General features: G+C 33.4%; 1 protein-coding gene across 8 annotated transcripts in view; it reads left to right on the plus strand.

Moving 5' to 3' along the window:
• Window positions 1–26,749, plus strand: part of NOVA1 (NOVA alternative splicing regulator 1) — a 142,098-nt gene that overhangs the window by 32,492 nt on the left and 82,857 nt on the right. Inside the window, exon 1 of one of the 8 annotated variants that reach the window (XM_067738903.1) lies at window positions 14,820–14,921. The exons of 6 other annotated variants lie outside the window; for them this stretch is intronic. The gene's annotated coding sequence lies outside the window, so the exon portion shown is untranslated. Of the gene's footprint in view, window positions 1–14,819; window positions 14,922–18,835; window positions 19,709–26,749 lie in introns of those variants that run through there. One more of the 8 variants, XM_067738895.1, reaches the window with a different exon arrangement.

The raw sequence follows: 26,749 nt of genomic DNA on the forward strand, positions 1-26,749 counted from the left end.
CTTAGTAAACCAGATCATTCTATTTTTTACTCTTCCTTTAAAATTATAAAGAAAGAGAGACCTGGGGATATTTAATGTAAGATAGAGAACATATATACTCCAGAGGTCCTGGTGTGAATATGATAATGGATATCTATAATAATAACACGTAATTATCAAGAAGGTAAGGAATGATACTTAATCATTCAAGAATATGTGTGGTAAATTAAAAATCTTTTAAAAAAGGAAAGTTTTGTCACTTGAAGGTGTAAACTTAAATTTATCTCCAGATTTTCTTATGTGAAGCCATGCTGGTGCTGGGTAATTGAGATATTACTCTGTTAAAATTTAAAAATTGATGTTAATCGACTACTATTTTATATATCAACATATTATTTTACATTATAAGTTGGAAATGTATCTGATTTACTTTTTAAAATTCATTCTTATCACTTATATACATACAGAATTAAAAAGCAAAGTAGTATTAAAAGACTTGAAAAGAAGATGTGGCACATATATGCAATGGAATATTACTCAGCCATAAAAAGAAACGAAATTGAGCTATTAGTAATGAGGTGGATAGACCTAGAGTCTATTATACAGAGTGAAGTAAGTCAGAAAGATAAAGACAAATACCGTATGCTAACACATATATATATGGAATTTAAGGGAAAAAAAATGTCATGAAGAACCTAGGAGTAAGACAAGAATAAAGACACAGACCTACTAGAGAATGGACTTGAGAATATGGGGAGGGGGAAGGGTAAGCTGTGAGAAAGCGAGAGAGAGGCATGGACATATATACACTACCAAATGTAAAATAGATAGCTAGTGGGAAGCAGCCGCATAGCACAGGGAGATCAGGTCAGGTGCTTTGAGACCGCCTGGAGGGGTGGGATAGGGAGGGTGGGAGGGAGGGAGACGCAAGAGGGAGGAGATATGGGAACATATGTATAACTGCTAACATATGTATAACTGATATAACATATGTATAACTGATATGTATATGTATAACTGATTCACTTTGTTATAAAGCAGAAACTAACACACCATTGTAAAGCAGTTATACTCCAATAAAGATGTAAAAAAAAAAAAAAGACTTGAAACTAAGTAAAGCACTCCCGTTTCACTGCTCACCATCTTCCACAGCCTTGCTCCCCAGAGGCAGTCAGTTTGCATTCTTGGAGCTGTTTCTTATGGCATTTCCATATTTTTAAATGACACTTTTAAGCTGCTCTTTATTGATTTATCAATTTTTTCTCTATCAATTTACTTCCTATTATTAGTTGGGGATTTACTATTCTTAAATTCATTACCATCTCATTCTCTCAACATACTTATACAAAGATTACCCCATTTTCTCAACATACTTATCCAATAAGTATGTTGCATTAAATCAGCACTAAATATTGCTCCTTTTTGAGCAATTTATTATGATTGTTTCTTTTCTCCTATAACTTTTTCTTTTGGGGGGAGTTAGTAATAACCTCATTTTTATTTGCTTATTTTTTGTGTACCTACTGTATTTTTCCTAAATGTTTCAACAGATCTGTAAGATGATGTCAGTATTTTTTGAGTGCTGAAACATGGTTTCAGACACTGTATCAAATTTGCTTTTCTTTGTGGAGACCTTTCCATACTGATCTGTTTTACAATCTAGATTGGTTACTTTCTACACCTGGTGCATAGTGGACATCTTGGGACTTCCCTTGGCTCTTCTCCTATGTTAGATCCTTTATTTCCTGAGTCCCACACTCGTCCTCCCCCCTTTTCCTCCTTTATTTTATAGAGGTATATTTTTCAGCTACTTCCTGGTAAAGGAGTCATAAAAGTTTGCCCTCTTGAAAATATCTTCATCCCATCCTCACATTTGATTGAATATTAGCTTATGTATATAATTGTAGACTACAAAATAATTTTCCCTTAGAGTTATGAAAGCATTGCTCCCTTCTCTTCCTTCATTTTTCTGTTCTCTATCTGTGGTCATAGGGCATATGTTCATCTGGATTTGTATGCTTGTTTTCTTGTGTTTCCTCTTCTTTTAAAAAGTTCTTTATATTCTACTTACTAGGTGATTTTCTAGATGTTCTCTTTCATTGAATGTTTTATTTCAGCAATTATTTTTATTTTCTAAAAGTTCTTACTGTTTCTCTAATTATTCAGTTTTTTAACATAGTGCATTCTTATTTTGCCGCTGTAATTACCTTTTCTTATGTCAGAGGACGGTAATAATTTTCTTAAGGTTTCTTCTCTTGGTACTGTATTTCCTCTGAGTACTTTTTTTTTGTTTATTTATTTTGGTTTTAGTCTTTCATGTTGGAGGCTTTTCTGAAAGCCTAGACTTAATGAGGTGCTACAGATTTATTTGGAAGCTGTGTGTCTAGAGGCAAGAATTGTTTCGTAGGTGGCTTCATTAGGGTGATCAAGAAAAGAGCTAAAATTTCTCTTGGGAGATCCCAGATTGTGGTATCTATATGTCTTTTTCTGGGGTCTTAAACGTTCTCCAATGAATTTTCAAATATTCTTTCTTGGATAGTTTACACCTGTCTGCCAACAATTAGGAACCAGTTCAGGTCCGACTGAGCCTTGTCCTTCGACTCCCTCTATGTTGTGCTTGGTCGTTCCAAGTCAGGAACATCCCTGGTTTAAGATATCCAACATTCTGATCCTCTAGAGGCCGAAGAGGACGTGTGGAATGAGGTAGTTAACCTGTGTGTGGAAATTTTCTTTATAAGGACTTTTAGAGAACCCCTCAGTATTCAGTGCTAATATTACCCCAGCCTTTCAGGGTTTCATTAGGCAAATTATCTTGATTCTTACATTCTCCTCCTTTTCTGCCACTTAATTTTCTGCATCCTCTGCTGTGCTGAATCAGTCACTAGTCTTCTGCCTAAGTTTTTCATTTTCCAAAAGCTTGTGTTTGTTGTTGTCTTCTCTACTGTTCTTTTTGTCCTTCAGTTTTGTACTTTTTTGGTTAATTTAGAGGAGTTTCAGAAGGAAGCATGCTTCATTTGCCATACTTACCTGTGACAATAATGGTAATAATCTAGTGATTCGCTCTGTGCTAGACTTGTTCTTTGTGGTTTTGTTTTTTGCGGTACGCGGGCCTCTCAGTGCTGTGGCCTCTCCTGTTGCGGAGCACAGGCTCCGGACGCGCAGGCTCAGCGGCCATGGCTCAGCGGGCCCAGCCGCTCCGCGGCATGTGGGATCTTCTGGGACCGGGGCACGAACCCGCGTGCCCTGCATCGGCAGACGGACCCTCAACCACTGCGCCAGCAGGGAAGCCCAGTTCTTTGTGTTTTAATGTTGATTTTCTTTTAATGTTCAAACAGATCCAATTAGAAAGACACTGCTATTATCCTCATTTTACAGATGGGGGAACAAAATAATAAGTAAGCTGCCCAATATCACATGACTAGTAAACGGCAGAAAGGTTTGAATCTACAGACTTACTTCTGGAACCTGAGGTTGGTACTTTATCATTATGAACCAGAAGTCTACAATACTTCTTTATAACCTCTAGAGTTACTTTAACATACGGCTTAAAAGTCACTTCACATAAGACAAATTGCTAGATTTTCATATATCTAAATTAGAAGAAAACCTAGTAGCTTATAAATATGCTACGTACACACACACACACACACACACACGCCACACATATAGAAATCATTACTTATTATTTCTGTGAAGAATGATTTTTTGGTGACACAAAACTTTAATGTAAACTATTAGTTACCACCTAACACCATTCTTCTAAGTAAAATTTTTAAATGATATTTACTGTCTGAACTAGGGCACAATGTTCTATACACTAAGTATAATAAATAAAATCAGAGTATTAATAAATTTTAGTTGATCTTATTAAAATTTTTCCTCTGTTTAAAAATTTTAGGAAGAATAGAAATATAAGATTTGTTTGCAAGATTATACATAAACAAAACTTTTGTTTCTTTCAAAAATATTATGGCTAAACACTTGAAATTTAATATAAACTGAATTCTACTTTGAGTGTCACCAATTAAAAATAAATCGTCTTCGATACAGTTTGATTTTTTCTTTTATAATAATAATAAATCATTTCTATTTTGTGTAATTTTTCTATCCTTCTGTTTCTTCAGTGTAGAGAGAAATCTATTGCCTTCCTGCTGAGAATATAATTTCTGAATCTAGGTGATGTACTGTCAGCACAGTGAAGCAGGAAATTATTCTCCTGTGTCAGCTGCTGCTGTTAAAGAATAAACAAGGTTTGGGATAGGATGCATTTCTGTTATCTCTACTTGCAAATCTCATACGACACGCAAATAGATTTTAATTCAAGAGAGTTCAAAGTATTTTGTGACAAAAGATACTCCCTGCTCTCAGTTCTTTTTCTACTCCTTCTAAAAATCTCAAGTGTATTTCAAAATTCCGTGCTTTTTTGTCTCTCTGAGTGGTAGCAGTCATCAAATTTATTCAATTTTTTCAAGTGATAGAGCATGTGGAAATCATATTCTTTAGGACACTGGGAATATTGGTATATTAAACTTAGCAGTAATAGTAGCAGCAGTGATAATAATACTAATAGCTAAATGGAACTTAGTATGAGCCAGGGACGACAACTACATGCTTTCCACATATTAACTGAATTAGTTCACACAATAATTCTGTGAGGAAAAGGCAGCACAAAAGGTTAAATAATTTGCCCACAGCATGTATGTATGTGTGGTATATATGTGTTTGTATATAAACACATATGTGTATGTAAGGGTATATATATGAGTGTGTGTATTCATATACATACATATATACATACCTGTGTATGTGTGTATACACACACACACCTACATATATGTATGGAAATTTATATATACATATGTAAATATTTTTTTTCTCTATAAAAGTAGAGGCAGAGATAGGATTTGCTTAATCTGCTCCCAGGGTCTGCCCTCTTAACTACCATGTTATACTAATAGAATAGTCTTGTATAGGCAAATAGGAATTATCAAATATTAAAAATTAGGTAGAATCTCAGAATTTGTCAATTGTATCCCTTAATCTAAGTTTTTCATGAATTGGGGAAAGACTGCTGTTACTTAATTTTTTTCTCCAAAAAAGTCTCAGGAGCTTATAGAATACCAATTTGATGGACAGTCTCTGCCTTGTGTCTTTATATGGCATAGACAGTAAATTTATATTTCCTTATCCAATAAAGTTTTCATTTTACTAAATTGTCACAATGAATGATTTCAATATTATATTTCTATAACTTTGTGGTAGAAGAAACTATAATACTCATTCTTTTTCATTTGATGAAATTATTATTTAAGGACATGTATTATTAAAATGACAAATTATAGACATCACAAGGAATTCTGAGAAATTCACGTACAGTTTTGTCAACCTTAAAGTGGAGAGATGGTCTTAGAATCATGACGAAGCCTATATTTATTTTTAGTGTCATTATAAAGTATAAATTTGGTATATGATCTCTCTTGAATATCATTTTTGGATATTTAAATTTGGAAATGTTAGCAGCAATTGATAATAAGATAGTCTCAAATATAAGCCTGTCTACATCATATAAAAATGATATTAAAATTTATAGCTACCCCATATTTTAAAAATTGGGCATTCAGTATCCTTCCCAGAGTTACCAGTAGAGTATTTGATAAATGATGAGGGTAAGAATAAATTCCAAATTGTTGGGTTCCAAAGCAAACTTTATATGTCTAATTATGCTTACACAGCTACCAGGATATTTTATATATTCTATTTTCTTAAGATTGGTGGTTATTTCTTCTTTTAGAAAACATGCATTAGAGTCATAAATATTACTAAAGAATATTAAAAAATAAATATATAATTGCACAGGAGTATGGATAGATCTACACACTTTAGAAAAGTAACCACTTTTTTTTAACTTTAAAGGATAGAAAACTATTTCCTTCTCTTGTAAAAATCAACTTATAGTTAATTTAAAATTTCCTTGTTTCTATAAATTTTCTGTTGCATCCAAGTAAGATGCATGATATGTAGGCAGGGAGGGAAAACTTAACCTTGAATTCCTTTAGTCAGAAGTTTTCTGTCTTAGTTTGCTGAAACAATATTACCTGGTTCCATTCTAATATCATCAGGTAGGCTAGGGAATTTTAGAATGACTAAAGTTAAGTATAGCATGAATACTAAAATAATAATAATAACCTTAAACTCTTGATACTGTTATATCCATGGCATTATCTGGGTTTCTGAAATTAAAATAGAACATTGTTAAAACCTAACAAAATGTTTTGGCCTATTTAAACCCTGTTTCCTAGCTATAACTTTCCTATATATAGATTATAATTTTATTGAGTTTTATAGCATAACTTAATATGCCCTGCGATCCTAGAAACAAAATATTACTTGCATGTGATGAAAGCACGTTTGAGTAGCTGTATGTTTAGATTTATTTCTTATTTTAAATGTATGAAATTCTTGCTATGCTCTGTCACTGTGTTCCATTTGAAGTGCAGGTAGCCTGAAAAAGAAGCTTCAAATTGAAAATGCGTTTTTGTTTTTGGAAAAGCTATAAAAAAATAGCTTTACAGGAAAATGTCAGTGGAAAAACGAAGAACAAAAGTTTTGCCTTAATAAACTCATTTGCATATCAGCCACTGTAACAATATTACCATTGTTTCTCTACCTGCATTGCACTCAGGTCACCATATTTAAAAATATAATTTATAATTATATTTACTTTTTTAATAATTTACTTTCATGACTATTGCTGAAAAAATCATGTGTCTCCATTTGCACTTAGAGTTTTTGAGGCCCGTTTCTGTTTCCATGTAATTATCCCAAATTTTTTACTTCTTGACCTTATTAGTAGAACAACTACTTTAAAAAAATTAATAGACTACACTTTTTAGAGCAGTTTTAACCTTAACAGAAAAATTTAGTGGAAAGTCCAAGGGAGTTGCAGTATACAATTGACCCTTCATATCTGCAGGATCCGCAGCCTCAGATTCAACCAACCAAGGATTGAAAATATTTGGAAAAAAAAAAAAAAAATCCCAGAAAGTTCCAAAAAGAAAAAACTCGTATTTGTTGTGTGGTAGCAACTATTTACATAGAATTTACATTATATTAGGTATTATAAGTAATACAGAGATGTTTAATGTGTATGGGAGGATTGCATAGGGTATATGCCAGTACTACGCAATTTTATATAAGGGACTTGAGCACCCCTGGATTTCGGTATCTGCGGGAATCCTGGGACTAATTTCCAATGGATACTGACGGTTGAGTGTACCCTTTCTTGTCCCTACTTCTCCTGCCCCCCACCCCAGCACACAGTTTCTCCTATTAACATCTTGCGTTAGTATGGTAGAGTTGAAGTCCATAGTTTACATTAGGATTCGCTTTCAGTGCTTTTACAAATGTATAATGATATTTATCCATCATTGCAGTGTCATACATAACAGCTTCCCGGCCCTAAATATCCCCTCATGATGTGTTCTACCTCATCCTTCCTTTCCTCCCTGTGCATCTCTGGCAACCATTAATCTTTTAACTGTCTCTGTAGTTTTGCCTTTTCCAGAATGTCATATACTTGAAATCATGGAGTATGTATAGCCTTTTCAGATTGTTTTTTTTTCATTTTGTAATATGCATTTAAGCTTTCTTTATGTCTTTTTGTGATATGATACCTCATTTCTTTTTATATAATATGGGTATACCACAGTTTGTTTATTCATTCTCCTGTTGAAGAACATCTTGATTGCTTCCAAGTTTTGGAAATTATGAATAAAGCTGCTATAAACATTTGTGTGTAGATTTTTTTTTTATAGATATGAGTTTTTAGCTCATTTGGGTAAACGCCAAGGAGTGTGATTGCTGGATCATATGGTAAGAGTATGTTTAGTTTGAAAGAAACTGCCAAACTGTTTTCCAAAATGGCTGTACTATTTTCCATTCCACTAGCAGTGGATGAGAGTTCCTGTTGCTCTACATCCTCATTAACATTTGGTGTTGTCACTGTTTTGGATTTTAGCCATTCTAATAGATGTGTAGTGGTATCTCATGGTTGTTTTAATTTGCAATTCCCTAATGACATACCATTATATCCCCCCCTCAAATTCATATCTTGAATTTCTAACCCCCCAGTACCTGACAGTGTGACCTTATGACCTTATTTGGAGTATGGTCTTTACAGAGTTAATCAAGTTAAAGTGAGGTTATTACAGTGGGTCGTAATCCAATATGACTGGTGTCCTTATAAAAAGGGGAAGTTCGGACACAGATATGCATAGAGGGAGAATGCCATGGGAACATGAAGACTGCCATCTATAAGCCAAGAATTGAGGCCTGGAATCTGATCCTACCCTCACAGCCCTCAGAAGGAACCAGCCCTGCCAACACCTTGATTTCAGACTTTGACCTCCAAAACTGTGAGACGATTAATTTCTATTAAGTCATCCAGTTTGTCATACTTGGTTATGGCAGCCCTGGCAAACTAATACACATTTGATTGATGTTCAGCATCTTTTCATATGCTCATATGTTATCAGCTTATCTTTTTAGGAAGGTGTCTGCTCAGACCATTTGCTCATTTTTTAATTGAGTGTTTGTTTTCTAGTTGTTGAATTTGAGTTTTTTGTATATTTAGATTACTAGTCCTTTATCATATATGTGTTTTCCAAATATTTTCTCCCTATCTGTGGCTTTTTTTCTTTCATGGATTGTGCTTTTGGTGTTGTATCTGAAAAGTTATTGTCAATTCCAAGGTCACCTAGATTTTTCTATATTCTGGGAGTTTCGTAACTTTGTCTTTTTTCTATTTTGAGCTCATTTTTATAAAAGGTTTATTGTCTGTGTCTAGATTTTTTTTTGGGGGGGGATATGGATGTCCAATTAGGCCAGCACCATTTGTTGAAAAGGCTATCCTTTCTTCATTGAATTTTGTTTGCTTCTTTGTCAAAGATCAGTTGATTACATTTGTGTGAGTTTGTTTCTGGTCTCTCTGTTCTCTTCCATTGGTCAATTTTTCTGTTCTTTGACAGATATCACACAGTCTTGAATACTGTTGCTTTATAGTAAGTAGTAAGTCTTAAAGTCTGATAGAGTCAGTCTTCCAACTTTGTTCTTCTCCTTCAATACTGTGTTGACAATCCGGCTGACATTATTTACTGACAGTAAATTAACATGTGAGTTTGAATGACTTGAGTTTGTATGGTTTTCCTTACACTTTCCAATTTACTTATAAATGATAATGTTTATTCTTATATCCCATGAAATAGTAGACTAGAAAAAAGGTATAAATATAGAACTTAGTTCTGTAATTTTGAGTCATATTACTTTCATTATGCTGTATCTCTGAGAAGGACTAACTGATAAAATGTTATATACATGGCATAATTTAGGATGATAAGTGATTGTAAAATGAATAGGACCATTACATAAGGAGTTATAAACATCAATGTAATAGGATCCTGTATTCTCTAAAAGTGTGACATTTAAACAGAGATAACGTTATGTATTATTTAGTCATGTAAAATACTGATACCTTAATTTATTTAAAAAGATATACCTAAGTTTTCAGAGAATTCCCATTAAAGATTAATTTAAATATTAAATAAGTGGAAAGGGCATGATTCAATTTGGGGGAAAGCCCAAAGTTATTAAGCTATAAATCAAGGCAGAATATTCTTTAAAGTTGGGTTTCAGGTTACTCCAATATGAATATCGAAAATGTTCCTTTAAAACAATAAACGTTTTAACCTGTTTTTTCTTTTTCCTTCCCTGTAGCCTTTTTGTTCTGCAAGTTTGGTGTCTTATTTAGGGGATTCTACTTTTTAGTTTCTATACAACCTAGTATTCTCCACAAATGTATAAAATATTTATATTTGTTCGTATTTGTAATAAGACCTAGTATTATTTACAAATGTTCAAAATATTTCTGTAACTTTTATACAAGGGGAAATATGAAGAATTCCTTATAAAATACCCATAGTTATATAATTACTAGTAGTTCTTAAGAATAAGAAAAATACGATAATGCAGCTATTCAGCCTGATAGTCATAGAATATTTTAGAGAGATGAAAAGTAAAAAATCACTTACTAGCTCATTGCTGTTAACCATTTCATAATATAGTATGACTTGAGATGGAGAATGAAGTGGGAATGCAAACATGAAGTGATTTTATTTTTCTCCAATCTGACCTTTGTTTGTGATTGGTCAAATCAGGTTTTTGTTTGTTTCTTTACTCATCTCGAGGAAATGTCAAAGCTTTCTGGACACTTCAGAAAATCAGTTTAATCTGACTAGTTTGAATTTTAACCTCATAGCCCAATTTAAAACTCAGCTTTCCCCCTTCTACTCAGTGCCGCTTAGGCTGTTCTAGGAGATTGTAGTGTGGAAAGGGTTGAATACAGTCATTCAGTCTGCGCACTCCAGTGAGTAGAGAGTGATCTGCTCTTTCATGTATATTCCTTTCTCCTCCTGGGTGAGAGAGATAGAAAGGGAAAAGATTTTCCTACTTTAGTGGTGCCCTTTTTGTTTCTTTTTCTATCTCTGGTCATCTGAGTAACACTGACTAGACCTCATGCCTTCTGTGGGGAAAGAGAGGCAAATACTACTGTTGATGTGGCACGTGTGTAAAACTTTTTTTGGGAGGATGAGATATTTTTGCAGAGTCACACTATCCAGTTTGTCTTTTTCTACTCTTTCGAAGTTTCTCCTTCTCCAGTACGCCCACAGCCTCTGGCTGCTGGGATCCCCATTGTGTGGAGGCTCAATCCAGCTACTTTGTTAGTCACACTCTTTGCTGTTATAAATAGTGAGTCCAGTTCTCTCTACCCTGTTTTCCAATCCACATCTTTTTTTCCTCTCCTCATATAGGCATGGGTAGTAGGTATGGGCATGGGATGATAAGCAAGTCTAAACACAAGCAGAAATCCAGCCGAAAGATGAGATACCAGTCTTCCATTCTTGCCAATCTTTCGACCCGCTCTGACTTGATTTAGACTCTTGGAAATAGCACTATCCAACTACGTTAAGTCAGTGAAGCAAACTCTGATGATTGACTCACTCAAGGTGGGCAGGGGTGGGCAGTTCTAGGGTAAAGAGGAACTGAGGAAGGTAAAGATGTTTCGGTTATTGTGGAGAGGTAGTTGGCTCTCACTTGTTTAGGCTGTCTTTTGAACGTGAAATACTTGATTGGTGACTCTTTGTTCTCAGTCTTGGGTTGTAATGCCAATCCCTGGCAATGGGAAAAGTCCCACCTGATAGTCTGTTATGTAAATTTTATTATAGTCTTGCGAGTACTGCCATTCTTGTTGGCTACCATCAGTTCCACCATTTGTTCCCATCTCAGGGCTTTGCTCTCACTGTTCCATCAGTGTTCTTAACCCAGATAGTCAGTCTGTAGACTCCTGCCACTTCATTCTTCATTCATATAATGCTGCTTCCTTGGGTTTTCTTTGTACACTGTTAAAATAGTGTATTGGTCACTCTCTTCCCATGGCTTGCTTTACTTTTAGTTCATATGTGAATCATTTTCTTACATTTTATTATACATTTAATAGTTTATTATCTGTCTTTTCTATTTACATATAATCTTTTTTTTTTTTTTTTTGCGGTACGCGGGCCTCTCACTGCTGTGGCCCCTCCCGCTGCGGAGCACAGGCTCCGGACGTGCAGGCCCAGCGGCCATGGCTCACGGGCCCAGCCGCTCCGCGGCATGTGGGACCCTCCCGGACTGGGGCACGAACCCGCATCCCATGCATCGGCAGGCGGACTCTCAACTACTGCGCCACCAGGGAAGCCCTGCATATAATCTTAAAGAGAGCAAGTCACTGGCTCCTTTGTTCGGTGCTTTGCCCAGTGCCTAAAATGGGACCTGATGCATAGGAGACAGTTGATTTTTTTTGTTTTTGTTGAGTGAATTAATGAATGAATGGATGCTAGTTTCTATACTCAAACTTTAGGAATAGCTTTGATTTATCTAACAATGTTTACCCTTCTAGTGTTTTACAGAGTAGTATACTTTAAAAATTTTTTACAGATCTTTTATTATTCCTAACTATGTATTCCCATTGTTGCCATCCCAGTTGAACCATCTACACCTTTAGTTCATTTTCCATGCTGCTGCTAGAAATTATTTTTATAAAATACTTCTCAAAATGCCATCCTCTGGAATAAAATATTCAAAAATTCCTTAGCATAATTGGGCCTGTGCCTCTTGTCCTTCTCACTGACCCCTCCGTGTACTCTATTCTAGTCTTATTCTTTTCATTGCAGTACTCTGAATGCTTAATATGTTTCTCTTCTACTTCTGTATCTTTACTTAAATCCTGTACCGTTTGTTCTTACTGCTATATATTTTATTAGTGTGTGAATACATAAAATATGACTCCTATCATGAGAAGACTCTAGGAAAGGTACTTGACATTTGAAATGATTGGGAACCAACTATATAGTTGCACTGTATGCTATTATTTCAGATATATTTACCAACCTCTTCCTTCACTGAGCATCTTTAATACATGGTAACAGTTCATTTGTCATTTTTTGATGGGTATTTAAAAGTTACCACAATCTTGAAGAGCACCGTGCACATGATTTTGTAATGATGTTGGTAATATTGTGAATTCATTTTAAAGGTAAGGCTAATCTACATGTTGTAACACAAGGATTCTTTTTAAAGGTTGTGTATGTATGAATGTTTGTTGTATCTTTTATCTTCAGAAAACGAACCTGAGTAAAGAAAATGATATGTGAAAGTAAAAGTATTATATGTATAACTTTTTCAGAAAATGTGTTTCCTTGATAGATTCCTCACATTTAGATTTTTTTGTTTGTTTGAAAGGCAAGACTGATAAAGGAGGTGAAATTATTTTATATAAACAATTGAAGCCAAATGTTTTTCATATCTGAGGCTTTTCCAAGTAAGTACTGTGTCATAGAAAGGACTGGTGTGGCTTTTGGGGAAATGTAGATTCTAGGAGTATGTAGCAGTGTTCCAAAACTTGTATTTAGCATTTTTGTATCTAAAATAATGCAGAAATGTATAGCTTGTGATGTTGATGTCTTTTAGAAGACACACCTAAATAAAAGTAGATGACGCAGCTAAGTAAAAGTAATATATTATGAAGTTATGTAGAAGTAAATAAAGATGGGACCCTATAAGGAAGTTTTATTTTTTTGACATAGCTCTTTTGAACAATTACTGCTGTTACTGATAATAATAGGTCAGTATTAGGTGCTTTATGTGAGTTATTTCATTTCATGGTTGGAACATTCCTGTGTCTGCTACTCATTTTACATAATGAACTGCTCAGATTTAGGCATTTGATTTAAATTACTGCTGCTTATTCAATTGGGTGTCTTCATATCATTTATCAGTAGTTCCTTAAACTTTTTTTGGAAAATCACAGAGCCTTTTGAGAACCTGACAAAAGTCCATTTCCCCTAGAAAAAAATGTACTTATACACCTGTATAATATGTCTTTATTTTAGCCTGCACTTTTGCAGAGTTCCTAGGTTTCCTAATTCCCATAAGTAGACCCCAGATTGGGAATCTCTGATCCATGTCTTTTAATCAAGAGACTGGAAAACTCTGTACTTTTTTCTTCCTTTATGAACTCTTGTCACTTAAAGGAAATAATATTCATTTACATTATGCCTTATTATAGAAAGAATTTAAGAAAGCTGAAGGGAATTGTCAGCTACCTCTAACTTCACTGAATATATGCCAGGATAAATTCTGTTATGGCAAGTGAGATTCAGATAAGTTTGATGGATGGGACACTTTTTAATGGTCATATTTGTTGGACTTCACATCAAAGCATTCTCAGTCTGTTTCAGGAACCTAAATGTGATATTTTGAAATAATGTAATCAGTTACCTCTTCAGATTAGCATAAATATAGTAGCTGTGCCTAGAGATAGAAGATTAGAAAGATAGTACCTTCAAGCCTAGTGATTCAGTGATATTTCTCAGAGAATAACTTTTGGATTTTTATCTTCTGATTCCATCAAAGATAAATCATGTAGAAAGGGTGTTGTTTTGTAATAAAAGTAGGTTATAGTAATAATTTTATGTATTAATGAGCTAAAGTTACCATATAATTGGTTAATTCATTGTTTATATGGGTTGAGGATGAAGATGTGTTTAGATCCTGACTCATTGTGACTTTGGAGAAGAGAAGTTGTCATTTTATAATGAGGTCACTTTTAAAGCTCCCTTTTATGAAAAATAACCATTGCTAGTAGTTGAGGACTGGTTATTTTATAAAATTTTTAATATGAAGTAATTAAGAATTTCAGAATGTTTTTTCTTTATAGTTCCTTTTAGATATTTTCATGTTACTTATTTATACTTCAGGTTTGATATCTCACCTATTTTTTTTTTTTACCCCTTGAATTGTTAACTAAAACAGAAGTATTAAATTGGCTGAACAGAATAAAGAATCATACTGTATACATTTGCCTGGTTTTAGGTAAATTACTATAGAAATAATGTTATAAATCAGTATATAATGCTTGGGTTTAATTTTTTAACGTATGTTTTAACAGTGATTTCTAGTTATATTGTGAATTGAATAACTGTATTTCTATTTTTTCCTTCTCATTCTTAACATTCAATTTTTAAGTGAATAGTAGCCTATCTGTGTAGGGCTCTTGTGACTGAATGATGTATTCTGCTTTGCTGTGGCACAGTTTTCAGACAGCCACTTTTGTTGTTAAATGTTTTCATTTTCTATAGTACTTTTCATCCCTGTATATATGTACAGGAGTCACTTCACCCACCACCGAATTGCAGCCACTTCTGAGGTGGAACGCAGCAACTGTTTAACAGCGCACTTTCCCCTAGGTGCTGACAGCTGTAGAAGAAATTGTACATGGTCCTGTACAGAAGGTATTTCTCCACTGTGCCATCTGCAGAGTGAAACTGACTAGGAGTACTACATAGACTGTAAGTTTCTTGTGTACCCGCCCTAGACTGGAAAACCCAATATGAGAGAATAACGAAAAACTGGGAAGCATCATTTAAAAATGTATTGAGGTCAGTTAAACTTAGTGCTGCTCTCCCTGGCTCTAAATTTTATTTTAAGGTCATCTAATTTGTGATTGGTACTGTTTAAATAACAAACAAATGGATGCACTGCTCAGAAATGATTTTATTCTAAAAGCAAATGTAACTAAAATGCTTTTATAAATACTTCACTTTTAATGCAACTTAAGAGAATCAATTTGTTTTCAAATATTTTTCAAATAACCAAATCAGTATTATATGATTTTAGAGCTGTGTTCTTAAAGTAGCAAATCAACTTATAATTCAACAGAAACATCCTAATTAGCTTTCCTTGCAGTGTTGTATGCCTTAGTCTTAATACTTTCACTCTTCTCATGAAAGTTTTGCAACAAAGCCAGTTTGTGATGAATGTAGTTTTGATTTTTTGTTTTAGAAGCATTGCGTTTGAACTTTTTAACATATTGAAAGAAAGCGTGGGAGAGAATAAATAGTAAATATTTGAACTTCCACGTAACGTATTTTAGTCTCTCCCTCCCATTTAACTGTTTAATGGTTTCCTTTTTTCCTTTTGTAAAAGCAATTTTACAAGAATGCTGCTTTTGGAATAGTTTGGCATGGTTATGACTTATAGGATAGGAAAATAACATTAGGAACTGCTGTGTCTATTTTTAAACAATATGATATGGATTGTTATATTTCATTGTTTTGCTTTTTTTGAGTCAGTTGTATGACTTACTAGTTATCTTTGTGTGTGTGTTGTGTGTGTGTGCATCTATAGACGTTTCTGTGGCAAGAAATTAGGGTCTCAGTCATTAGAAAGTCTTAATCTTATAAAACATAGTGTCATTTGTTTTAGGTAACTTTAAAGTATGTGTCATAACTTAAATGATATTTGTGTACATCTTTATACTGTAGGTTCTCAGTGAAAGCAGATAAAAGCCTCTCTGGGCCACAGTTTGTTTACTTGTAAAATGAGGTGGGTGGAAGAAATTATTTTCTAGAGACCTTTAAGTGTTTTCGTTTAACTCAGTGGTAGAATTCTGTGTATTGAGAATTGTACCTTACATTATGTAACCAAGATATTTTGGTGCAAGTGATTTTGTTCCAGTTAGAATATTATTTGTACTAGTTAAATACAGAGTGATGCTATTTTAGAATCAAAAGAGGAGTTCTGATTTCCTACAAAGATTTTAAACTGTCTCTAATTTTATAGTGGAGTTACCCCCAATGTTTTGAAATAAATTTTTTTGAGAAATAATACAGTATGATTCTCATCAGGGAGCATCAAGCAGATTAGAAAAAGCTAGACTTTATTTACATTCAGAAAAGAATGCACTTAAATATTACCAAAAAACTAACATTTTAAGGAGATTTTACCCCTTACTTGCATAGACTTAATACTTTACTCAGTAGTCAAAGCGTTAAAAAAGTGAACATTAGTATTTTAAAAAATATAGTTTAGACATAATATAATATACTTACGTACCTCTAGCAAGAGGGTATTTTATCAGTATGTGAAATATTCGATTTGCTATAACTGGTTCCTTTGTATTTTCTGCATGCAGTGTAAGTATTACTTAATCCCATTCATCTTATTAACTGAAGTAATCATATTTGACAGAATAGGCCGTATGTTTTATATATTATTTTACTGTGTTGGTGAAAAGGTACAAACTATACCTGTGGTGCATATGTGAGTATATATTTTTCAGTTACACAGGATATTTAATTGTTATATATTAGATCTTCCATGGATGATGAAGTTTAACAACTTATTAGATTCATATGAAACTTATACTTTAATATACTCCCAGTATATGGTATTTGGAAGAGGGAATTATATGGAAACTTTCATTTTTATTTAATACACTTGTGTACTATTTGAATTTAATGAACATGTACTACTTGTGTAATCAAAAATAATGTTGGTGTTTCAGTTCAATTGTATATTTGAAACGTTAGTTTATTTAGAAATTATCCTCATTGCATAAAGTATCTTATCGATATCTAATATCTCTATTTAATTGTTTATTTTCCAAGAGAGTGCTCTTCATCATATTCTGAAGAACTAGAATTGTGGTCAGGCTTATTATTTAATTTATACTCTCTTAATAATTTGGCATTCAGAAATAAATACTAAATCAAGAGCAGTTAATCTTAATGAAACCTTTATTTTTTCATCCTCCCCCATTATAATTTTCTATTTGAAATAGGAAAAATGAATCAAATGCATAGATAATAGAAATTTCTAAATAATTATATGTACTTAGACTTCCAGCAATAATGTTCTAGCAACATCTAGCTTTCAATTAAAGATTTTAAAAAGAAATATTAAGACTAGCTGAAGAAATAAGTGAAAATGATGAGAAAATAAGCTACAGAGAAGTATACTTTGTAGATTTTAATTTAAATTAATTTTAAAGAACATACATTTTTAAATGGAGTTTCAATATATATTTTTAAATTTCAGGTACTCTTCTCAGTTTTACAAAGTACATACTCTGTGTTTTAAATTAGAGACATTTTTAGATCCATCCCAAACAGATTGTTAAAAAATTGTCTTACCAAATTTGTCTGAATAAATTTTTGTGATATATTATAGGGAGATAAAAAACCTTTCAAATATATTTCCCAAATAACCTCTGGCAAATATATTGAGATAAAATCATCATATAATTACCTCAATCTTTGCTATATCTTATTTTATATATATATTAATTCCTGTCTGTTTTCATGAATTCTGCAGGTATTTCTCATTATAAATCGAATTAGTTGAAAATTTTAAATGTGTAAGTTTGCTTAAAGAACTATTTAATGCCACAAATCTTTTATCTTTAATACTGAATTAACAAGCATTATTACTTAAAACATTTTTTTAACTCTGAAATTTCAATGTGTTGTATGTAATATTTGTGGGGGGTGTGTGTGTGTGTGTGTGTGTGTGTGATCTTCCTAATGTATTTTCTGAAGCATGGTTGGCATCCTGATTGCCAGGACTTTGTAGCTATTTAATCAAGTGTAACTTAACAAATTTAAGGTTTTTTTGTTTTTTTTTTCAATCTGTTAATTGGAAATCATTACACCTACCTCACAGGGTTGTTGTGAGGAAAAAACAATCAAACATGTGAAAGAGTGCTTAGCATATACTAGATATGCAGTATATGAAAAATCAGTGTTACTAAAACCTTTCAGTGGCCTCCATTGTTCTTTTGATAAAATCCAAATTCCCTGTCCAGGTATTGATCTGGCTCCTCAACTTTATTTCTTTCCTTGTAGACTGCATGTATTGATTGATTGATTGCTACTGAACTTTTTACAGTTCCCAGAATATGCCATGCTTTCTTTGGGCCTTTGCCTGCCTGCAGCATTCTTTCCAACCACTCACATACCCCTTAATCCCTAGGCTACTATCATCTGTATAACTCAACCTAATCCTTTAGACCTAACTTATTTTTTTTTATTTTTAAAATTTATTTATTTATTTTTATTTATTTACTGTTGGCTGCGTTGGGTCTTCGTTGCTGCGCGCAGGCTTTCTCTAGTTGTGGTGAACCGGGGCTACTCTTCTTTGTGGTGTGTGGGCTTCTCATTGCGGTGACTTCTCTTGTTGCGGAGCATGGGCTCTAGGCATGTGGGCTTCAGTAGTTGTGGCATGTGGGCTCAGTAGTTGTGGCCCACGGGCTCTAGAGTGCAGGCTCAGTAGTTGTGGCGCACGGGCTTAGTTGCTCCGTGGCATGTGGGATCTTCCTGGACCAGGACTCGAACCTGTGTCCCCTGCATTGGCAGGTGGATTCTTAACCACTGCGCCACCAGGGAAGCCCTTAGACCTAACTTTAATTTCTCCTTAACTGAGGTGTTTCCTACTGCTTCATCCTTTATACTTTTGTTAGGTGACCTTGTACATGATCCTGTAGGCTTTGCTTATTCCAGTTCTTGTGTGTTTCTTTCTGTAAACTCCTTGAAGGTGGAATCTGCCTTTAACTTCTTTTTCCCAGTACTTAACAGAGTTTCTGCAACTCAGGACATGAGTGAACATTTAAAAATAGATGTAAGTTCTCCCTAAACAAATTCACAGTATGTACATGATTATGTGATTGGTACTCCTTTAAAAAAATAACTTTAATTTTTCTATATTTATAGACTAGATTTCAGACTTCACAATAATCACATCAAAATTATCGCTTTATAATCAGACTACTTTGCCCACCATTTAGCACTCTCTGTGGGTTTATTAAAAGAGATGGACTCACCAGGGTACAAGCAGAAAGTTACTTTATTTTTTTGTCACTGTACCCAAAATCCCATTTTGAATATTATTTTTTCTGTCTCAGTGCTGTTCAAGTACCTATCCTTGTTCTGCCCTTCCCTTGCTCTTCTTCCTTTTTCTCCTCCTCTTGCTCTTCTCTCTCTCTTGTTCTTTTGTTTTCTCTGTCATTCCTTCTTTACTCACTCTCTGGCATTGCAAAATAGACTGTTTTCAGGCAGTAAAAAAACAGGCTAAGAAATTAAAATTCCGAACTGTCATCCAATGTAAAATTTCTCCCTTACATCAACCTTACTCAAAGTAGTCTTAAAACTCTGAGTGGGGAAGGGGAACAGGACATGTCAACTAGTAGACTTTTGTATTAATTTCTTTTGCCTTATTTTTCCTCCCTACACACTGTGCAGCTCCTGGGTCTTCCAAAGATTCAAGATTAGAAATAGAGAACAACTAATTGGTAGTAAAGGTATGTTGGAAATCTGAATGGATTCTTTCTCTTGCTTTTTGGGGTTTATCAAAGATTCCTACTGTCTGAGGATAACCCAGTTGTAATTTGATACTTCCTTTGTCTTCCTGTGACTACCTTCCTTAGTCTCTGACTTTCCGGTCTACCTCCAGCCTCTTTCTTCTGGGGTTATCTTGTTCCTTTTGTAGTCCTTTGGGTAAAGTTTCTTTAAAAATGGCTCAGGGCTAGTTCCTTTCCCAGGGATCCTTATCTGTCCTATGGGAAAATGTAATTCTGTACTCCACAATCTCTGAAATGGAATTCTTGGCCATTTCTGAGGTAGTAGCCTGGAGTGAGGTCATCTTGCCCTCTTGCCTTTAGATTTTTTTTTTCAGACCAAAGTCCAGTTCCTGTACCATTCCTTAAGTGTCCTGTATTCTGAAGGGCATAAGCCAAAGTCTGAGTGAATCATTGTTCTATTCCTTCCCCAAACAATTTATAAACTCCCCTCCTCCAATAGATGCTTATATTTTTTTAATGTGAATGATAGACTAAAGGATACATGAGCAATTATTGGCCACATTCTTTCCAAGTGTTGCATAGATGATGTATCACCTCAGCTCTAGTACTTGGAACCTATTGTTCTCAGCTTTGGGTCCTTAGCAGAAACGGAGAAAACAGGAAAATTCCCATTTTAATATCCTTTTAAATCACCTGCACTGAGGCCATTATGGGGAGCTGGCATATCTATGAATGTTCATCCATTTCTGTATCTCCATACGTTGTCTTAGGCTATTCTGTGAGTTTGGAATGTTCTTTCTAGCTTTTCCTCCTGATAGAATCTTACTCAGTCTTCGATGTCCAATTTAGGTGAAGTCTTTATTGGTCTTGGCAGTTAGAATAAATGCTTTTCTCTAGTGTGTTGTGTGTTCTCACTAATACTTTGTTTAAAGTATTATTGTATTATCTATAAATATGTCTGTCTTCCTATTAGATTGTGAGCATTTTTAAGACAGCTACTGACTTATTTCTTGGTGAATCCTTTACTGCTGTTCTCTGTTATGTATTCAGTGTATTATTTGCTGAATTAATGAATCTCTTTTAAACAATGAGATTGGGGTTTATAATATTACTGTTGAGTAATTAATACTTCTATTTTTATTTATGTATATCCTTAGTCCAAAAATATTTGAGGGTGCAAGAATTATTTTTTATGCCTCTGATTTTTTTTTTTTTTTTTTAAGCCAGTGGTATTGCCCTTCATTCATTCTTAGGCAAGTGCATTTTAGGTTTTAGTTGTGTTTTGGCTCAGTTGATCTTCTTCCATTTCCGTTGCATCTCTTTGTTTTTCTTCCTTGTTTTATTACAATTGATAGAGTGTCAATGATGATTAAATAAGGATAACCAGGTAATCCAAGCAGGTTCAGGTTGAAAGTTAGGAAAAAAAAAAACAATTTCTTTCCATTATCAGTTTTTCTTTTCTTTCTTTCTTTTTTTTTTTTAATTCTTCAAGGTTTCAGATTGTATCACAAAATGTGGTCAGAAATGGTGAAAAATCAAGCTGTTGGTCACCAAGAACACTGGTTATGAGAGAGTAGTATTCCTATAACAGAAAATTAAATTGAAGTTGTATTTGTTGGGAGTAAAGTGCTGTTTCAGTCAGACTTTATTGTATTGTTATTTTGAGTGATTGCTGTGCAAAAGTGACTTAAACAGTTTGGAATGCAGCATTGAATTTCTGCCATTCCTCAACATAATTTAATGCAATCTTTATTGCTGAAATGTAGCCAAAAGTAGGATTCTTTAATATGTATTGTCAGGTAAATATATGATAATTAGATAATTCCCAAGTCAAAAGGGCATTGTAAGTAGAAATAATTGAAAAATTCCTTTGATGTTTAAAAATCTTTTTTTTTTCTGGAAAAATTCCTTTGATGTTTAAAAATCTTTTTTTTTTTTACAGGCAGTTTTTCTGGAAAGTTCCAAATGAGTATAGCTAGTATACTAAGAAGTAAAATAGAAAAAAAATGTGTTCTCTTCAAATCAGATCATTAAAGTTTGAGAGAAGATAAATCAATTATCAATAAAATATCAATAAAAATTAAAAAAATAATTTTTTGCTCCTATTTCCACATTGCTATTAAATATGGATTATCTCATTTAAAATTTCAAAGAAAGATTTTTACCTTATTTACTAACTTTCACCAATATAACTAGTGACACTTTAATACTTAATTTTTGATTTTTATCAATTAATACTTCCTAGCCTAGGAATCTTAGTGAATGGATGTTCTGACCTTTATGTCAGGTGAAATGGTAAATATGACAAATCTCAGGATCAGATGAATTTCAAGCAGCATTGATGCAAGGAATTGTAATATATGTGATTACTTTATGAAGTCATATTTCTTATACCAATAGACTTTTGTATTTGTGTTTTCATAAGAAGGAACAAACTGTAAAATATGACAAAGTGCGTCTAGGTATCAAGAAACTATTTATTCCTGCTACTTTACTCTTTTCCCAACCATTGCAGTAATTCAAACATTCTATTTACTTTACAAAATTAGTAAAATTAATTATTCTTGTATTTTTCACTTAGTTTAAGGTGAATATTGCTATGTGATGGAAGTTTGATATTAGAAAGAACAAATTTCTATTTTTCTAAGTTTTCATGAGCATATTTTGGAAAACTAAAATTCAGGAGTGTTTTTAGGAAGCATCTGGTATGTATAGCCACCAGTCATCATATAGGAAAATTAATACTTAAAAATATAGTTTTTCAAAATATACTATCTGAAATATATTTCTCTTTTAAAATTTGTCATTCTGTTTTTTTTTCCTTTTAAATGGTTCTTTCTGTTTTTTAATTGTGATATTGTCTAGGACTTTAGTATAGAAATCGTTTCAGTGGGTCAAGTAAAATGTTAAAAATTAAATAGTAAAGAGCTCTAAAATTCATCAGAAACCTACTTCTTTATTTTATACTGAATGTTAGTGCTCCACAGCATAATACCTTACTCATGTTGCGGAGGTAAACGCAAATAATAAGAAAATTGGCCATTAATTGATATTTACTTTTTACGCTTCTTTTTGAAATTCTATCTCCACATTTTCCCACTGTGCTGCAGGTTGTGACAGATTCAGCTTGTCTGAAACCAAACCAGATCTTTAGTTCTCCATTCTCATTCTGCCTCCGAACCGAAATCATTCTTGCTGTGGCTTCACCATAAACCTGTGACGTAGGGTCAAAATATTATCTCTCTCTTCTCTCCTTTGATTTGAATATCATTCTATTTATTTCCAGATTCTAAAATTGTTTTGCTTTTAAGATGTCTTAAATCAGTATGCTTCATTTTATATTTACTGATAAAACTCTAGTTCATTACTTATCACTTACGAAGATTTGTGTACTAGTTTTGTCTTTCTATTTATATTACATTTTCCTTGAGAGTAGAAACCACATATTATTCACATTTGTGATTTCCATAGAGAATATTCTCAGTAAATCCTTTCTAAGTTCACTCAATTAATTGTGAGATAGTTGATTCTTGGTATTTAACTCTTAAAAATATTGAATGGATTGCCAAAACACAGGTCAGTCCCACATTTAAAATCAGTCACACCTTATTCCAACTAGATAATTTTCCTATTAATGTTAACACTACCAGGAAAGTACCTTAAATTAATTCTGAACAATAACCTATTAAGAACACTTGGCTTGGTACTAACTATGTGAAAGCAAATTTTACTGGCCTTATGCTAGTATATATGCTAGTTTGTAGGCTCCTGTTATAACTTACACACTGAGTTCAGTCTTTTTTTCCTTTGATCCCATTTTTAAAATATGGAGTTACAGGCAGTTTTGAGAAAATAATTTTAGCAGAAGACAACTAATGGGTTAGTTCTCTTTTTACGTTAGTCCCGTTCTAGTTCTTTTAGACATATGTAATACAAATGGGAAGCAAGTTTCTTTTGAAGTCAACTCAACTCCCAGTCCCACTGTGGATCTGATTTATCCTAGTAAAATACAGTGGCCTCCTAAGAAGAGTAATATCCAAGAACATGCACGGATTGCTTACCATATGCCTTTTCAGCCTCTTCCCACATCACCTGTGGACATTAACTTGCCAGAGGTGAAGCTCCTGCCAGATCTGTGATACAATCAAATGAAATAACTCAAGACTATTCTAGACAGATAAGCAATCACACATGTACAGAAAACAAAAACAAAAAAACAGCCTTACCCTAAGTACCAGGGAATTGGGTCAATAAAGGAAAACTGAATTGGAAGATTTTTAATAGAAAAACAATGGAAACAATTTCACATCATATTTTTCAACGGAGGCTTGGGAGGAAGCCCATTGTTCTCAAGGAGGTAATTGAATGTTCCCTTTTTCTATATTTAAATTGAGAATTTTTTCGCTATATTTTGGGCCATTATTTATCTTGGTCATTGACAATATTCATTTTTTAGATTATAACATATAGTCATTTCTCATTTTTTATTTTTGGTTTTTTTGAAATAAGCATTTTTAAAACTTCAAAAAATTATTTTAGTGCTTCCTGTGCTAGAACTTTATAGATAGCTTATTTTTCCCCTTTGCCTTTTCTTCTTATAGTCTTTGAAGATAATCACTGGTTTATGAAAATTTTCATTATGAATGTGCTATCATTTCAGGTCAGATTGAATATGGGTTTACTGTGGTTTTTCAGAGTGTTTCATAAAATTATTTGAATGAATGTCAGTGTTATATAGAAATAAGATGACCTCTTAAATGTGTTCTCTTAAAAATATTCTTTTCAGTCTATAATTTTGAATATTTTCATTAGTATAATCCTATTTTCTTCTCATTCCCCTCGTCTTTCTTTTAGTAGTATGTGTGTGTATTCATCTACATATGTCTATCATCTGTCTACACACATTCACACATACATACATAAGAGCTCTTAATTTTATAAATTGACTTTTAATATTTCAGTGTCTCAGCTATTTCTTTGAAAATGATAAATTTTCAAGTTAGTTAAATTTTCTTTTGGTTTATATAAAAATAAAATTTGAAGCCTGTGTATGTTTTATAATCTGTTTTCCAGTTTCGCCCATATTTATGTTAACATTGGCATATGTTGCTTTTATACGCTATATATTATATCTATTTGGTGGTTTGTATGTCACTTAGTAAATTTAATATAATCAACATTCTGTTATTTATATAATATTCTATTCTCATTCTTCATTCATTCATTCAATAAATGTTTATTTTGTAGTACTGTCCTCTAGGTCCTGTATGCTGGGAATACAGAAAGTCTCTGCTCTAGTGGAGCTTATACTCTTATAAGTGAAGAGGAAGACATATAGCACTAAATAATTTCACATAGGCATAAATACTATAAAGGAACTAAGTGCATGTGATAAAAGTGTTGAGGAGGAGTATGCTTTAGCTTGGATAGCAAGAGGAGACCTCTTCGAAGAAGGGATATTTAAATTGAGCTCTAAATGATTCGGAGGAGAAAATCACATTCCAGGTATCAGGAATAACAAAGACAAAAGTCTTTGGATCTGAATGAGTTTGGCAAGTTCAAAGAACAGAGACAAATGCTGTGTGTGTTGAATGTTGTTGGGGGAGAGAGAGGCAAAAGGAGATGTTTATGAGATAACACAGGGTGAGCTCACATGGGCCGTACATAGCAAGGAGAATTTTATTATAGTTAAAATGTGAATATATTGGGCACTTGAATGTTGTGATGATTAACACTGAGGAAATCACTCTCCCAGCTGTATAGAAGATTAACAAGGGAAGGAGTGAGGGGCTAGAAAGAGGTAGTTATTGGGAAGTTATTGCAGTAGTCTTAGAAATTATGGTGGCTTAGGGCTTTTTGAAGTAGAAATGATGTTTTGGAGGGGCACTGTTAGAATTTGTGAATGGATTAGAAATGGTGTAATCAACAGTATCAGACATAATTAAACATTAAATATTCTTCGAAGATTTAATGGACACACACTTTTCCATGGCAGAAATGTACCATAATTTATTTAAATTAAAACTCTATTTTTGATTAGTTTTTTTCCTCATTTTTTGCTAGCATAAATAACAACCATGTCATTTTCTCACCTCACTGCCATTGTATATAAATGATGATTTGTGATAGCTTTCCAATTTGAAAAGTGAAAAATTGTATCTTGCTATTTTAATTTGCTTATCTTTGATTACTAGGTAGATTGAAATTTTAATGTGTGTATTGATCGATCAGTTGTATTTTTTCAGTTGTGAATTGTTTCTAGTCTTGTTTGGGGATGTTGATATTTTCCTTATTGTTTTGAAATGCCATATTAACTTTCTGTGATGGTTTTAAGGTCCCAACATGATTTGGCCTTGAGATTTCTTGATTACCTCTTATTTCAGTCTCCCCACTGCCCTTTATGCTCAAGACACTTCAACCACTTCTTAAACAGGCTAATCTTTGTCTTGCCTCATGGCTTTTGCACTTGTGGTTATCCATTTTCTGGATCCCTCTTCCTCAAATCTTTACATGATGATTATGTCTCATCATTAATGTTTCAGCTCAAATGTCACCTCCTTAGCGGAACTGTTATCAACTTTCTAATGCTACATCCCTCTCACCCCTTTCACATTCCATCACGTTACTGCGTGTGGGGTTTTTGTTTGTTTGTGTGTTTCCTCAGTCTTTTATGGTCTTCATAGCACTAATCACTGTTTGAAGTTACCTTCTTACCTGTCCTTTCCAATGAGAATGAAAGAACCATGGGAGCAGGTATCTACTCTGATTTGTTTACTGCTATGCCCTCTGGGGTAGAATATTGTTGGCCAAAATTAATATTTTTGTCAAATGGATAATATAAAAACAAATACATTTGTTCCATGTACTTGTGTTTTTCCCTTTTGTCAATTGTCGTTATTTTTGTTTATGGTATTTTTTTATACAAAGAATTTTATATTTTCATGGAGTCAAATCAATGAAGCATTTTTCTTTTGACTTTCATTACTTTTAGAAGGAAAGGAAAAACCTTCCCATCTTGAGTTCTTCCATTTTCCTATATTC

This window comes from Pseudorca crassidens, chromosome 1 (assembly GCF_039906515.1).
Source record: "Pseudorca crassidens isolate mPseCra1 chromosome 1, mPseCra1.hap1, whole genome shotgun sequence".
Taxonomy (NCBI): domain Eukaryota; kingdom Metazoa; phylum Chordata; class Mammalia; order Artiodactyla; family Delphinidae; genus Pseudorca; species Pseudorca crassidens.